This window comes from Vicugna pacos, chromosome 1 (genome assembly GCF_048564905.1).
Source record: "Vicugna pacos chromosome 1, VicPac4, whole genome shotgun sequence".
In the NCBI taxonomy this organism is placed as follows: Eukaryota; Metazoa; Chordata; class Mammalia; order Artiodactyla; family Camelidae; genus Vicugna; species Vicugna pacos.
This window is the reverse complement of record NC_132987.1, coordinates 117977108-117991353: the sequence shown is the minus strand read 5'-3', so window position 1 is coordinate 117991353 and position 14246 is coordinate 117977108. Positions and strand designations below refer to the sequence as shown.

At 43.0% G+C, this 14246-nt stretch overlaps 1 protein-coding gene and 1 long non-coding RNA gene across 2 annotated transcripts in view; one reads left to right on the top strand and one right to left on the bottom strand.

The window, feature by feature from the left end:
- Positions 1–4575: 4575 nt before the first annotated feature.
- LOC140685541 (uncharacterized) lies at positions 4576–6114 on the bottom strand. Its single transcript, XR_012058837.1, has 2 exons — positions 6007–6114; positions 4576–5362 (listed from the first exon to the last, which is right to left on the bottom strand). It is a non-coding gene; the product is annotated as an uncharacterized lncRNA (long non-coding RNA).
- A 226-nt stretch (positions 6115–6340) lies between these two features.
- The window catches only part of KCNJ6 (potassium inwardly rectifying channel subfamily J member 6), a 245992-nt gene continuing 238086 nt past the window's right edge, over positions 6341–14246 (top strand). The window contains exon 1 of the mRNA XM_006204974.4: positions 6341–6909. The gene's annotated coding sequence lies outside the window, so the exon portion shown is untranslated. The remainder of the gene's footprint in view (positions 6910–14246) is intronic.

Sequence of the window (14246 nt, the reverse complement as noted above, 5' to 3'; positions counted from 1 at the left end):
TCAGAGACCTTTCCTTCCCATAAGAAAGGCCCCATCTTTGCACATAAGCAGCTTTCCCAGCCTGTTTCCTGCCCATAGAAAGTCATGGGATCCAGAGCTTCCTCACATTTTGAATTGACTCCGTCTCTTTTAGTTCAAGTTGGCAAAACCCTTAGAAAATACCATGAGCTTCCTACAGTGATGGGATTCACCCTGTGCCCCAAAGCTAAACCCGGCTTTCAAGACAGAGCACTCTCTGCTTTGGGACTCCCAGAGAACTTCTGGATGACAATGCTCTTAAGATTCTTGAAAGCCCTTTTGTCTGTTGAGGAAGTGACCTGGCAACACTTGAATCTTTTGGAGGTGTTACAGTCACATCTTTCATTTGATTCTTATCCTGTCACTTGTCCTTAGTTTGAGATTCATTTGCTGGTAGAAAAACCAAGAGATGAGAAATAATTTTATTCTCCAAATAGCAAGTTCTATCTTGTTTATATCTCCCCTAAATTCTACTTACAAATGGAACACTTCTCTCTCTTATTAATGAGCAATTTCTTATTATATGCAGCTATAAAAAGCTGCATTTGGTAATTTCAACATTCTATCAGAAACCTCCTTAGCAGACCCATAAGGGTAGGTGCATATTCTATTATCCAAGGCACATAAAGGCTTGGACACCGAGAGGCATGATTCTTCGGGGGTCATTAGTGGGACAACCTGGCACAGGCATATATAGAACTTGAGGTCCAAACAGAATGGACAATCCAAGTAAACTGCACAAGAGAGTTGACTAGATTTCCATGTTCCCTGACCCTACTTCTCTGCCTCTTCTCCATCAACACATGTTTATGGCTTAACAGGAAATTTCTTATGACCTGTTAAAAATGAAAGAAAAAAATCAAGAAAAGGAGAAGTTATCCCAGGGGATCCAAAGTGACAAACAAGCTAAAGATACAAGAGTTAGTGTCAATGGCTTCAATGTAGTAAAACAGAGCAACTGACCCAGGAGTTGGAAAATGGAAGCAAATCAACATGTTTAGGTGGTAAAGGCAGCACAGTGTGTTTTGAAAAGGGGCCAGTAAATCTCTAAGGTGGGTGATTTTCAAGTTGTACATAGTCTGCAGTTCTATCATCTTTATATTGTCTTTTTCCCCCTCTGCTCTCCTTCCTGACACTTGGAGGGTTTTGTGTCCCCAAATAAATACAAGTAGTGATAACCGCGCAGGGACTTGAGGCTGCAAATTAGATCTGTTCTTTGTCTGCCACAAGCGATCAATTTCATGGATCTCAGTGTTAAATTGCAGCCTTACTGTACTTTCCAGGCTGGGAAGCTTATTTCCCTTGTAGACTCTGGAACTTTTTGACTCTGTATTCCGTTTCTTCCACTTTAGTTCAAAAGAAAAAAAAATAGCAGGAAAGAGCTAATTAAATAAATCACTGAGTTTTGAGAATTGCTACAGCAAAGGAAAGTGAACCCATTGTCTATGGTTACCAAAGCCTCCTGTGAGCCTACAGCAAGGTGATTCTTACCACTATCTGTTTTCAACAAAGAGAGAAGCAGACTTCCTTGGGTTGTAATTAGAGGGTTGTATAACATTTACTGAGTATTTACTACTCTCTAGACCTCTTCCCTTTCAGACTAAAGATAAAGCAGTTGATGCCAGAACCCTGGGTTCCTCCTGCTCTGCAAAGGGGCATCCTGACTTCTGCCCTGCTATTAAATCCCTTTCTGAACATTAACCACTGTGCCCTGTTCCTGAGTCAGGGTACCAGACGTGGGTGGAAAGTCCAGTCACGGTAATTGATTCAGGGATTGGGTTCACTGACTAGTCAGAGACAATAGGAAGCATATTCAGCATCTTACTAGAGCCTGAAGGGGAACTTGAAATGGGGTTGAAGTCCCAGTGGACTTGAAACGGGGTGGACAGAAATCTGGAGCCACTAGAAAACACATGATCCTGAGTTTGCTTAACCATAAAAGTGATAAGTATCATCCATTAATAAGTATTTGACATTTGTTAAGCAATTAGTCTATGCCAGACCTTGTGCTCCACTTTTTATATGGATTATGTCATATAGTAGTGACAGAAACCAGGTGCAGTAGGTAACGTTACCATCACCATTTGCAGTAGACATGGAGATGTGTCACCAAGATTCCCCTTCAAGAAAGGACTTGGCCTTCCTGCCACTGGCTGTCAGCAGATAGCTTTTAGCCATCAAATGGAGAGTGCCTAGACCGCACACCTGAGAAGTGGTCAGGCAGGGGCTCTTTTGACTCAATGCAAGAGAACTCTAATGGTCCATTTTAGCTTCAAAGCTCCCTGTGGGATCAGCCAAGGCTGGCATCAGCACTGATTCCCCCTCTGCCCACTCACACTTCCTTCCTCTCCCTTCCACAGATGTTGATCCCATGGACATAACATCCCTTAGAAATGTCTCTATAAATATCCAGCACACTAAATTCCATCTCAGAGTCTGCTTCCCCAAGAACACACCTGCAACATCATTTTACAGATAGAATAATAAAGCAGGAGATCCCCAGGTAAACCCAGCTCTTGGCATGGACACTGTGGCTTAGGTGTATGAATCTTGCTTAAGATCACCAAGGCTGATCTGGAATTTGAAATTGGACTCTGTATTGTATCTCCAGGAAGGAAGGCTGATAAGGCTCCTTTGGGAGAGCTGAGGAAGCCTGAGAATTTTGGACAAAATCTCTACCTCTACTGAAAGCAAACAAAGTCTGGACCATTGACTACTGCCTGGTGTGCAGGGTGAAGATAGGAGATGACCCAGACAGGCGCAGTTCCACACAGAAGAAGGAACTCCATTTCAGTCTCTCCAACTCACAGTCTCCATTAAGAATGCTAGTAAGAAACAAAGAATCTGGACATCCTAGCAAATGGTTAATAATGCAGAAAGAGCATCTTATAAATTCATTTCCTTTGTTTAAGCCTTCAGTGTTTCTGCTGTGCAGATTTCATGTTAATTAAAATTATTTCCAGGAAGAGGTACAAGAAGACTAATTTATGCAATTGTTTGTAATCATCACCTCCTGTGGCCTTTTGAAATATTATATCTGGAGTTATTATGATTTTTTAAATTGCATTTTGATGGATTCCTTGGGGGGGACACCATGATTAAAAAGAATAATACCTTCCGAATGATGAACTAATAAAACATTCTACAAGAAAGACTTTATCAAATGAGTCTTCAGAGTGCACACATTTATCAAGTCAGGGAAAGAAATTAAAACGTATAACTTCAAAATGTTTATAAGCACTCATAATCCAATGTTATTAGGAATAGTGAAAAGAATTCCAAAGTAAGGAAAATGGGTAGGAAATGAAAGGTATCCCCAAGAAAAAGGGAAAGTAATAACTAACTGGAGAACAAAAATGCTATAGATCTGCACTAAAATGCCCACCATGCTGTGGAGCCGAAAAAAATCTGAAACCTCCTTCTTAGCAAAAGTACTGAATTTTTCCCCGGAGGTATTTATTAAGAATATATCTCCAAATTTATAATTAAAATCTAAAAAGGAAATACAGCAATTCTTTATAGATATTCCTCAAATAAGAAACATGGATGAAATCCATCCAGTCCATTGGAAGTAGACTTGCAGAATAGAATATTTTTTAAATGTGTCTTTCTTGATACCCTTAAAGATGTCCTTTTTTAGTTCAAGTAAGTTACTTTAAAATTATACATCTATCTCTTTATCCTAAAGATGGTTTTTGTAGGGTTTTTTGTTTGTTTTGTTTTCTTTTGCTGAAGAGAGGTGGGTGGGGGAAGTGAACTGGAAGAGGAACTTGGTTTCCACAACAGCCTAAATTCTTAAACGTAAAACAAGGAGACAGAAGCAAAGGCAAGACAGACCAGAAGGAGCCACCACCCTGGTTCTAATGTCAACTTGCCCAGAGCAGAGCCAGAGCTACATGTGGGCGAGGCAGATAGATTGGGTTTTAAATTGCCACAATTGATAGTGGAGAAAAACGAGATTACCTGGAACAAATGACACCCAGTCAAGATAATTCAGTTCATCACTTTTGGTAGCTAATAAGCTTCTATTCCCGTTCAATACGTGGGGGAGAACCCAGTCCCATCTGTTTAAAAGAATCAATCAATCCTAGAAGCCACTGTCTTTGTCAGCTTTGGAGCCCTAACCTCCCCAGAGACAGAGACTGAACACGCTAAAGGATGGAAGCCCCACCCCCCAGCCCTTGCCTATGACCTAAGATCATAAAAGAGACATATCAGTGAGATGCCAGACATGCTGAACACAGCGTAGCCCGAGAGATGGGGCTCCTGGGAGCTCAGAGGAGCTGCAGTGGGCAGCTCCAAAGCACATCTTGCCTGATTTTCTGACGTCACCGAGACTCCTGGGGACATCCATGCTGACCACTGGGCTCTCTCAGGAATCAATGAATTCATTTAGGCCAATTGTTCTTGTCTCTGGTGTTAATCAAATCCCATGGCATGCATATGTGAACCACGTCACTCAACACCAACTCTTACCCACCATTCAGTAAGAGCCACAGCCCACATCACGCTGGCTGCTGTTTCCCGTTAGGGCAGTTTTCAAAGTGTTCAAAGGAGACAGATAGGTTTTATTCTCTCTTGACTTACTTATTGAGTCTGATGTCTTGTAAGAAAGAAATTTGTGAAATCATTCCACTGGTTGAAACCTACATAATCAAAATTAACAGACATATCCTTAGCAGCTTCACAGACTGTACAGAATGCTCTTTAGACGACTGCCGTCCATGGCAGTTTTTTTTTTTTTAATGTTCTGGGGCTGTTTCCACCAAAATCCTTCATCTCTCATCCTTACTCCAGGATGCCTCAGAGATTGTTGAGTCCAGCTGTCCTTTGTCAATCTTTATCTCTGACAAAATTACTAGACCTGGCAAGCACTATGGAGCATAAAAATCACATATTACACACGCTGATATCTTCATATATGGGATATGTGACTTAGAAGTAACAGCAAGTGAGATTACACCCCCTTAGGGAAGATCAAAAAAATTGAGTTCACGGGCTGTGGATGTGGTTGATCTGTACGTAACTGATGGCGCAAATTTGAGGCAAACCCCTGTCCTTAGCAAAGGCATCCTTTGACAGCAGACAGCATTCTTGAAGGGCTGACTTGCTGTGTAATTACAATGCATGAATGTAGAACAAAACAGTCTTGGAAATAAGAGGTCTTGAACAGAACTTGCTCTTGAATAAGGTCCCCTTCTTGGAGTTGGAGACTCTGTATCTTGTGGAAGGAAAGCCCCTTTACAGAATGGCACAAGGATAGCCAGCTCCTGAAAGGGCCATCACAGAATTATCCACCAGTGATATTCATTGCTCTCACAGTTTGGATGTCCACCCTGTGTCCCTAGGAAAAAGATGGCATAAAAGAGTGAACTGGACAGGGAAGGAGCAAGTTGTGTGGAATGGCTTTGGAGATGTGGAAATACGGTTTGGGAAGATGGTTAGAAAAAGAGGGGAGGCAGAGGGAAACGCTGTGGGGGTGCTCCTTGGAACAATACAAAGCAAGTTTAAAAATCAGAATGAGGAGACAGTTGGGCAGGGTCTGATAAAGCCAACTTCGAAGGCAATCTGGATTTTGTATAAAATAATCCACAGTTCCTTTCTCTATCTCCAGTGCCACGGAACAGAGACACCGGGGTTGGGGCCCGGGTGAAGCAGCAGCGGGGACGGGTTCCCAGTTGCCGTGGACGGAATGAAATGGGATGGAGCAGCTGGCTGGGTCGAGGTGGGCGAAGCTCTGGGGAGGGCGCTTCCGCTCCCACCCAGCCCACTCGCTGCGCCCCCTCCCGGCCACATGGACAGTGCGCGCTCAGGCTTCCGCGCCCCAGGCTCACTCTCCCTTTCAACCCAGAGGGAGACAGTGACAAGAGCCTCTTTCTCCTTCTGTCACAAAATATTAAAGAAGGAATCCCTCCAAACAGCAGTCGAAAACTGATCCCTGAGTTTCAGCTTTCCTGCATTCCAGGCATTTCCAGGCGAATAACTTACTTAGCGACCTGGGAAAAGGTGGGAACCCGAGGCTAAACCCAAAATCTACCCCCCCCCCCGGCACCGAGCGCCCCACATTTCGTTTCGTATTGGAGGGGTGGGGCTTGACTTGGCTGTTTCCGCGCCGACTCGGGTTGGGGGCAGGGGGTGTCGGTGTCGGAGGAGTGCCCCCTACCTCCCCATCTACCAACTTGGTCCACGCGGAGCGACAATGACGGAGATAATGGGACGCGGGTGGGCGTCTCCAGGACTCCCGCTCCATCCCTCCGGGTCCCCGCCCACTGCTCCTCCGGAACGTACTGTGTGGCTGCTTTTCTCCAGCGCGCGGCGCTGCGCTCGCTTTTATCCCCGGAGCCGCGTCGGTTCGTGCGCTGACAGCCGGGCTCAGCCAGTCGGCTGGAACTGAGTAGCATTCTTTGAATCTGCGGCTTTCATGACGTCTCCCTGCGTGGTCCATCACTTTTCTCCCAGCCGGGGATTTTTTTTTCCGCCACTCTTGCCTTTTCCCCCTTCCCTCCACCCGGTCTCCCTCCCCCGCCCCTGCCCCAGAGCACACCCCTCCGCCCCTCGGTTGGCCCCCGCGCCCAGCCCTCCTCTCCGCTCTCGGCCAGAGGGAGCCCCTTTGAAGACGGCCGCACCTGGCCGGAGAGGCTGGGCTGGCGGAGGGGTGGGGATGCGAGGGAACCGGGAAGCGAGACCCAGAGCTTGATGCACAGCGAGGAGAATGGAGTCTCCTAATAGCCTCCCGGGGCCGATGTGAAATTTGACCATCTGATTCCAGTTTTTCTTTCCTTTGCTTTTTTTTTTTTTCCTTCGCCATCCATCGTGTAGCGAATTACTAAATCTTGCTCCATTCCAAGAGAGGAGATCATGATCGAATGAAGCCACCCAGTCCGCGGCAAGGTAAGAGGTGCGCGGAGTTGCTCGAAGGCGAGAAGCTGGCATCAATCTGGGCAAGAGGTTCTGTGCCCTCAGGTCCCCACCTCCCCCTCCCCAGGCTCCGCCGCCGCTGCATGCATCTCCACTCTGATGAGAAACTGGATGCCCAAGTCCAGGGAAAGGCGAGGGAGAAGCCGGTTACATAACAGAAGGGAAATCTGTTTCATACGGTTTTCATTAGCAACTGAAAACTCACAAGGGGAGGTGGCGGGGAGAGGAGGGGTCTGCATGCTCTGGGCTCAAAGAAACCCCGTCAGTTATTACAGACAGCGTTTCAGCATCCGTTGGCTAAGATAAATGCACGGATTAACTGACAGGGGTGGCTTGCAGTGTAGTCATTTACAGTTGGGAAAAGCCCATTGTCTTTGTGGAAAGCTGTATCCTTGTTCTTCTTTGCATAGAGGAGAAAGAGAGAGACAGACAGACAGACAGACAGAGGAACATGAGAAGGAAGAACAGAAAAAGTGAGGGGTGGGGAAAAACAAGCCGAGAACGGGAAGCAGTAACTCCTAACTGCTCCTTGTCAATATAACCAGAGATGCGATATTGACTATCAACAGTGGATAGGAAGCTCTCCCTAGAGTGAACTGAATTATTTTGTAATTGGAAAAGAAAAACAAACAAACAAACAAACAAAATTTTCTGATAAAATGAAGTATTTATTGCATTTAGGGGGTTGGATGAATCTGCTGGCTTGCTTCCCCCTGGTTATATTTTCATTTGCATCAAGACATTAAGCTTGGATCAGTTTTTAACAGACATAACAGCAGTATTCCCAAAACCCAATAAAATCTTGGGTCAATCCACAGGTATATCTCTTGTCAGGTTCAATATGGAGAGACTTTTAGGGAGGAAACACATCTTGCTAGAAACAGCCACAGTAATGGGGTGAGATTCGTGGAGAAAAAAAAAATACCAGAATTTTCCAAAGAATCCCGCCTCCACTCCCAAAAAAAAAAGGAAGGGGAGGGGGAGAGAAAACTCCAGTGTTTGGGAGTTGGAGATTTATTATATGTTTAGTATGTCTCCTGCCTGGCTTTATCCAAAGTCTGGTGGCCCCAAGCAACCCCCACAGAACAGGGTGCAATGCCACATTTCCGCTAGCACCGTTCCCTGCCTATCTTTCTTCTGCTGAAAAACGGAGGAGGGGGATGCTCAGGCGCTGCCTCGAAAGAAGAAGGGGCTTGCTACAGTCAGGGCTGAGCTAACTAAGCTTCGCCCATTTTGCCTGGAGAAAGAGAGAAAGAGCTCAAGTATCCATGGCGACCCAGGTGGGAGGGGAGAAGGCAGCTCCAGTTAACAAATAAACGTTGGACAAAACTTTCCCAGCTCCAAGCAAAGAAATAAGGCAGCCACGTACCCTGCGGAGGGTCTCAGGGCATAGACTTCGCCCAGCTTCCTGCTTGCGGCGGGCAAGGGGGCGCCTAGAACTGACCATTCCCCATCAAACCTCCCAAAGTTGCCGAGGGGCCGCTGAGATGGTTGGGCAGCGGGTTCCTGATTCAGCACCAAGGCCAGAGCACCGGCACCCGGGTTCCCACCTCCTCCCGGCCGGCTGCCACAGCGAGCACTGTGAGTTCCCTGGGTCCCGGGAAGCCAGTCACTTTCTATAAAGGAACGATTCCCTTGCCCGTGCGGAATCTGGTTATAAGATTATCCACGGAACTGCGTGGGATAGGGGAGCTTGCAAATCATCCATTTCACGCATGGCCGTGCATCAGAATAGCTATTCAAAATCAAGAACATTGAAACAGCAAAACGATCCGAGCTGAACTGAGAAGGGGGAAAATCCCGTTCTCAGGGGAGAAAAGGGAAACACACACACACACACACACACACACACACACACACGCCCCATGGATCAGTCCCTGATGTGTGTTGTCTACTTTCAGCTGAGTCCCTTTGGCTTCAAAAGCGTTCATTCGTTCCTCACCCTCTGGCTCTCCTCTCTAACTTTTTGTCAGGAGTAGATGGCAGAGGCGCTGTGGGAGCACCGTGGTCAGCGATATACCAGCCAACCAGCTCCCGTCTAGGTGCCCTGAGACCCGGGAGGGTGGAGAAATATTTCGCTCTTAGTGCAGACCTGACAGACTTCTCAGCAGAGCTGGTGAGCTCCAAGAAAGGGAAAGGGCATGTTAGTGAGATGAAACCCAGGGACAAACTTCGAATCAGCATGTGAGCACAGTTACTACATTTCCAAGCTGGCAGGCACAGGAAGCAGAGGAGGAGTCACTTTTCTTAATAGAAACAAGGAAGAAACTGTGCAAGAGGGGATACTTTGTTATCACTCCAGTTCCATTTCAACATTCGTACAGGGAAAACAGGTAAGTCCCTCTCACCATTCTGCCTTCACCTTGGACAAGGATGGTCTCAGCCCTGCTCCCCTCATCTTTGATACCAGATCTTCACACACACCCTCCTGGGGGCCGATACTGATGAGGAAAAATAGTAGAGGAAGGTGGCAGTCACACTTTGAATAGAAAGCTTTTAAACTGGGCATCCAGGTGTTACAAGGCACAATTTGAACTGCAGAACCCAGTCAAGGTTTGGCAACTGGATGGAAAGGCTGCCATTCTCTTTTTAGGACGGCTTTCTGCCCTTTTGGTCTTGAGCTAGTTCTGGTTTGCTGTTTATGAAGGTAAACAAGATGTATCCTGGTTTTCCTTGCTGGGCATGTAGAGATGATGCATGTAGAGCAGTAAGGACTTGGATAAAGCAGTATGTTTATACTTTCCTGTCTTTTTTTTTTTTTCCATGATGGCTAGTGAAGGCAGAAGCAATCTATTCTAAATCTGGGCAAAGGGTGAGATATTACACTATGTTTTACATTTCAGTTCCTGATGGATATTGACAAGTTTATCTATAGTCTAATTTATAAAATAGTTGCTACCCAAAGTAGACAGAAGTGATGAATGGAGTATTATTAGGACTTAAACAAAGCAGCAATACTCCATCTGATGCTATCAGCAGAAGGGAAGAAGACATTACTTACGAAGGTAAAGCCAGACAAGAATACTGATCATTAGATAAACAAAGTAATGTAGTTGTGAGTTCTAAAGTTCAGTTTTTCTCATGAATTAAAAAAAAGGGGGAATATAAGTAATCTAGGTATAAGAAACTACTCAGTCAGTAATCTTTGGTTCTGGTGGATTCCATGTTCCAGTATTCAGCGCTAATTTACCAAACTATGACTTGCTTTCTTCCTGGGTGGCTAATTGCTGAGCAAAGGGTCATTATGTCCTGATAGCAGTCAATAGCATATTCTAAAATAATTGGTTTACCCATTTCAAGTAGGATTTGTTAAGGAGAGCAACTTAATTTTATTCCTGTGCACTTGGAGCCATTTTGTAATTTTTAAAACAATCATTTTCATACCCCACCTTGGTATTTCCTAACCATCAGTAAACAGTATATTCACTTGTATTACAAACCGGATCTTTATTTAATACATAGGACTGGCATATGCTGTTTCCTTTGAGTATATAAAAATGCTTTAATTTACTCTCATATTCCTCCCTACCTTCTCACAAATTACCCTTACTCTACAGGATAAAAAGAAAATAAAACATGAGAAAAGGTATTTTAAGCAATAGGGAAAACATCATTGGAGATTAAAAATAGGTAAATACAGCCTTGTAGAAGTTTAACCCCATTCGCTGATCTTCACAGGTAGAAAGTGTTACTTTCCTCAAGGGTTGGATGTTGATAAAGTGAATTTTCATGAAGACAAGATAAACCCTCTTTATCAAAATAAGCAGGCGGACAAGATAAAACTCTTTTCTTTTTCATTAAATCTTCCTTAATCAAATGATATGTAAATAATATGTAGATTAATAAGGGAAATGGACCAGGGAGAGCCAGAATAAGGCAAAGGAAAAGAGCTAGGGAAAAAGGCAGTTATTTATTTTTACCAGATTTAAAGTGATGATACTTTTCAAAGCAAGGTTTCTTTTTGTTTTTGTTTTAGTTCATTGTATCAGAACCTTGAGGTTGGTGGAATTGAAATGTTTAAATTCAACAAATTTGGATTTGGCTTACTGAGATGGCATTTATTGTTTCCTTCTTTTATTTTCAATAATTTTCATTTAAGTACCAAAAGAGAATTGGTTCACTCTGGATATTTAAAAAATTGTTAAATTTACTAATACCGATAGAAGAGAAATTGGTAGTTAAGTTGAAAAATTATCAAGACACTTCTGTTGAATTAACAGGGCTTTTTTTTTTCCCCTTTCACTATACTTAAAGTATTTAGGGAGGTAGAAAAATAAAATAAAGTCATTTGGGATAAAAATATACTTTAAAATGTATTTAAAATAATGAGTCCTAGGAATAATTAGGGTCCTATAGAAATAAGAGGTCATGGTAATTGTAGTCAGTGCTGAATGCTATTCCAACTCTCTTCTGACAAAGTACTGCAATACACACATACTTGACAACATTTTACTAGCACAAATTAATGAAGTTATTTCCTTCAAATAAAGGACAGTGTCATCTTAAAAAGAATATTCTGTATTCCTTCAACTATAGTCTTGATCTAACCATACCTGCTAATCAACTACAGATACTCATTTATTTATTTATTACTGAACTGAATAGTTATTTAAACAAAGCCTCAGAGGCTGATTCTGCTCAATGCACAATGTCCAAATGGCCATTCAAATCTATTTTTCCCTATGCATTAAGGCTATTAATCAACTTTCCTATTTACAATGTGTGAAGATAACCCCAAATTTTAATGAAATGGCTACTTAATTCCTGTTTTTACAGATGAGTTCATGTCAGATTAATCCCAGCGACCCCTTCAGTCTCGCACTTCACGGTTCCTCTCTATGGCTGTACTTAGGACCAGGGAGCATGCAGTACTGGTGTTCTCTTTTAGTGGGTAGATTTTGACAAATATTCACCACCAGTCATCTTCCCAGTCACAGAAATGTGGTTTCCAGTGTGAAAATTTTATGAAATGAACCAGCAAGTGCATCTACAGGATCCATATTTTTGCCAACAATGTTGTGTTGGGGAGAGAGACTAAATCTGAACATTTTATATGCATTGTGAGAGACAAACCTATAAATTAAGTTTTGATCCTGGTGCTGAGGCAGTTTTCTCTTTAAATTTACAGGCATCACCCGTCTCCTACCCAAAATGTTTTTACCCTGAAAAAACAGACTTTTTTAAATGAAGCTTTAAATTTCATTGTATTATCTAATAGGAATGTGTGCAAGTGTGACAGTGTGCCTGGAAGGTGTCATTTGGTGAGTAATAGCACTAGTTCTGGTGTATAACTAACAGCATTTGCATCAAGTTCTAGGTGTATGTGTCAGCTTTGACTAGGTTTGGTGCATTAACAGCAATTCCAACCTCTTAATGGCTTACAAAACACAGATTTATTTCTCCTTAGCTACATGCTTTTGCTAGTCAGCTGTGGCTCTGCCCCTCAGTGTCTTCTTCTGAGATCCAGGCTGAGGGACCAGTCTGATCCGGGACATTCCATTCCAGTGTCAGAGGGAAAGGAGAATGCCAATTAAGAGCCAACTAAGCAATGGCTCTTAAAAGTCTTGCTCAGATATGAAACAAGTTATCCATTCATGTTCCACTGGCCAAAAACCAAGTCCCGGGTCACACCAATGCCAATGGTCAATGAAATGGAGATGTACATTTCTCCCACAACGAGGCACTGCAGGTCGTATAGCAATAGGTGGAGACATATAATCAATTTTCTTACAGAGAAGGAAGTGAATAACTGGGGACAATAATATAATCCACGACACTAACTGGGTGACCTTGATCAGCTTCAAGCTCTTGGTTTGCCTGTCTATAAGGTGAAAATAATAATGATGTCCACTCCAAAGATGTTGCAAGGATTAGTGTGATAATGTAAGGTTCTTAGCACAATGTTCAGCACAAAGTAGACACTTTATAAATAGCAGGTGCCTTTATTCATTTGTTACAATGTGTCATTGTTTGGTCCTCAGTGAAGCTAAGTGGATTCTACTGATTAGATAGTTGCTACAACAGAAAATCCCTAAGTCTCAGCAGTTTAGCAAAATGGAAGATGGTTTCTCATCCCTGTAAATCCAGTTGGCTGATGCCATATCAGGGATCAGATTGATGGATATTTTATTGTCTTTAACACTTGGCTTCCAAGATCTCCTGAGTCTTGATTTGCAGTTGACAGATAGGGAAAGAGGGAGAACAGGTGATTATGCAGGAGATTTTCAATGATAGGAGCCTGGACGTAATTATATTAATTTTGCCCATATTCTATAGCAACACTTAACTGAAAAGGTAGCTGGAAATTGTCATTTAGCTCAGGAAGGCAAACTGGTAGGGTGAACATACTTGAGTCTTTGGCATATATACCCAATGTTATACATGCACATTTGGCTACTTTAATATAAATGTCTGGTGTCAAAGAAATACTGTTAGTGTGAATCAGGAATAGAGTGGGTTAGAACCAATGATTTGTCCCAGTGGTAAAAAGATCCTTATTTGAAATAATGTTTTGTTGAGCCATCAAGTCATTCTTCATTGGTGTATTTTTTTTTAATAAATTAGATGAGATCTTTTGACTTTTGGAGTAGGTGTATTTGATGCTTACAAAAGAGATGCAAATCTATATTGTTTGACTTCTGGGAGCTGAACCATTAGAGTAGACACAAATAAAAGCCAACTTCACAACCCATGCTCAGGAGCAAGTTTCCAATCCTGACAATTACACCCACACTGTGTCTAAGAATGCTGAAGAATTAGATTCTGTCTTCCAAGACCTAGCACTTGCCGTTGACTAGCAATCTGCATTTTGTTTTGAATCACATACACATCTATAGGTTAGACACACGCTTTAAGTTTTAGTTGAAATAATCCAACAAGAGCAGTGCTCTTCTGAAAATAGACCATGTAATTTGTAAGTAGTTTTTGAGAACTCCTGCCTGCCTCAAAGGAGAGCAGGTACCCTTGGAAACTTAGATCTATACCTTTTCACTAGAAGGGAGAGATCAGCTTTAATGCCAAATACACAATTTGAAATGAGAAAAAGAAATGTCAGGAGGAGATACATGAGAATGCTATGAAAGAAAGAGCCAGGAGAAACATGGTGGTCTTCCATAATTCTTCCAGCTATGTCATTCCCACTCTTCCAACTTAGGTGCGAAAGCCATGGTCCATTCATGCAGGGCCCAAGGTGGCCAAGCTGAAACAATGAACACCTACCACTAATATATGTTCATCCTCCCATGGGGCAATTATATTGTATCAGAGAACTCTTGAACACTCGAAATCTTTTATCATTCCCAAGTGCAGAA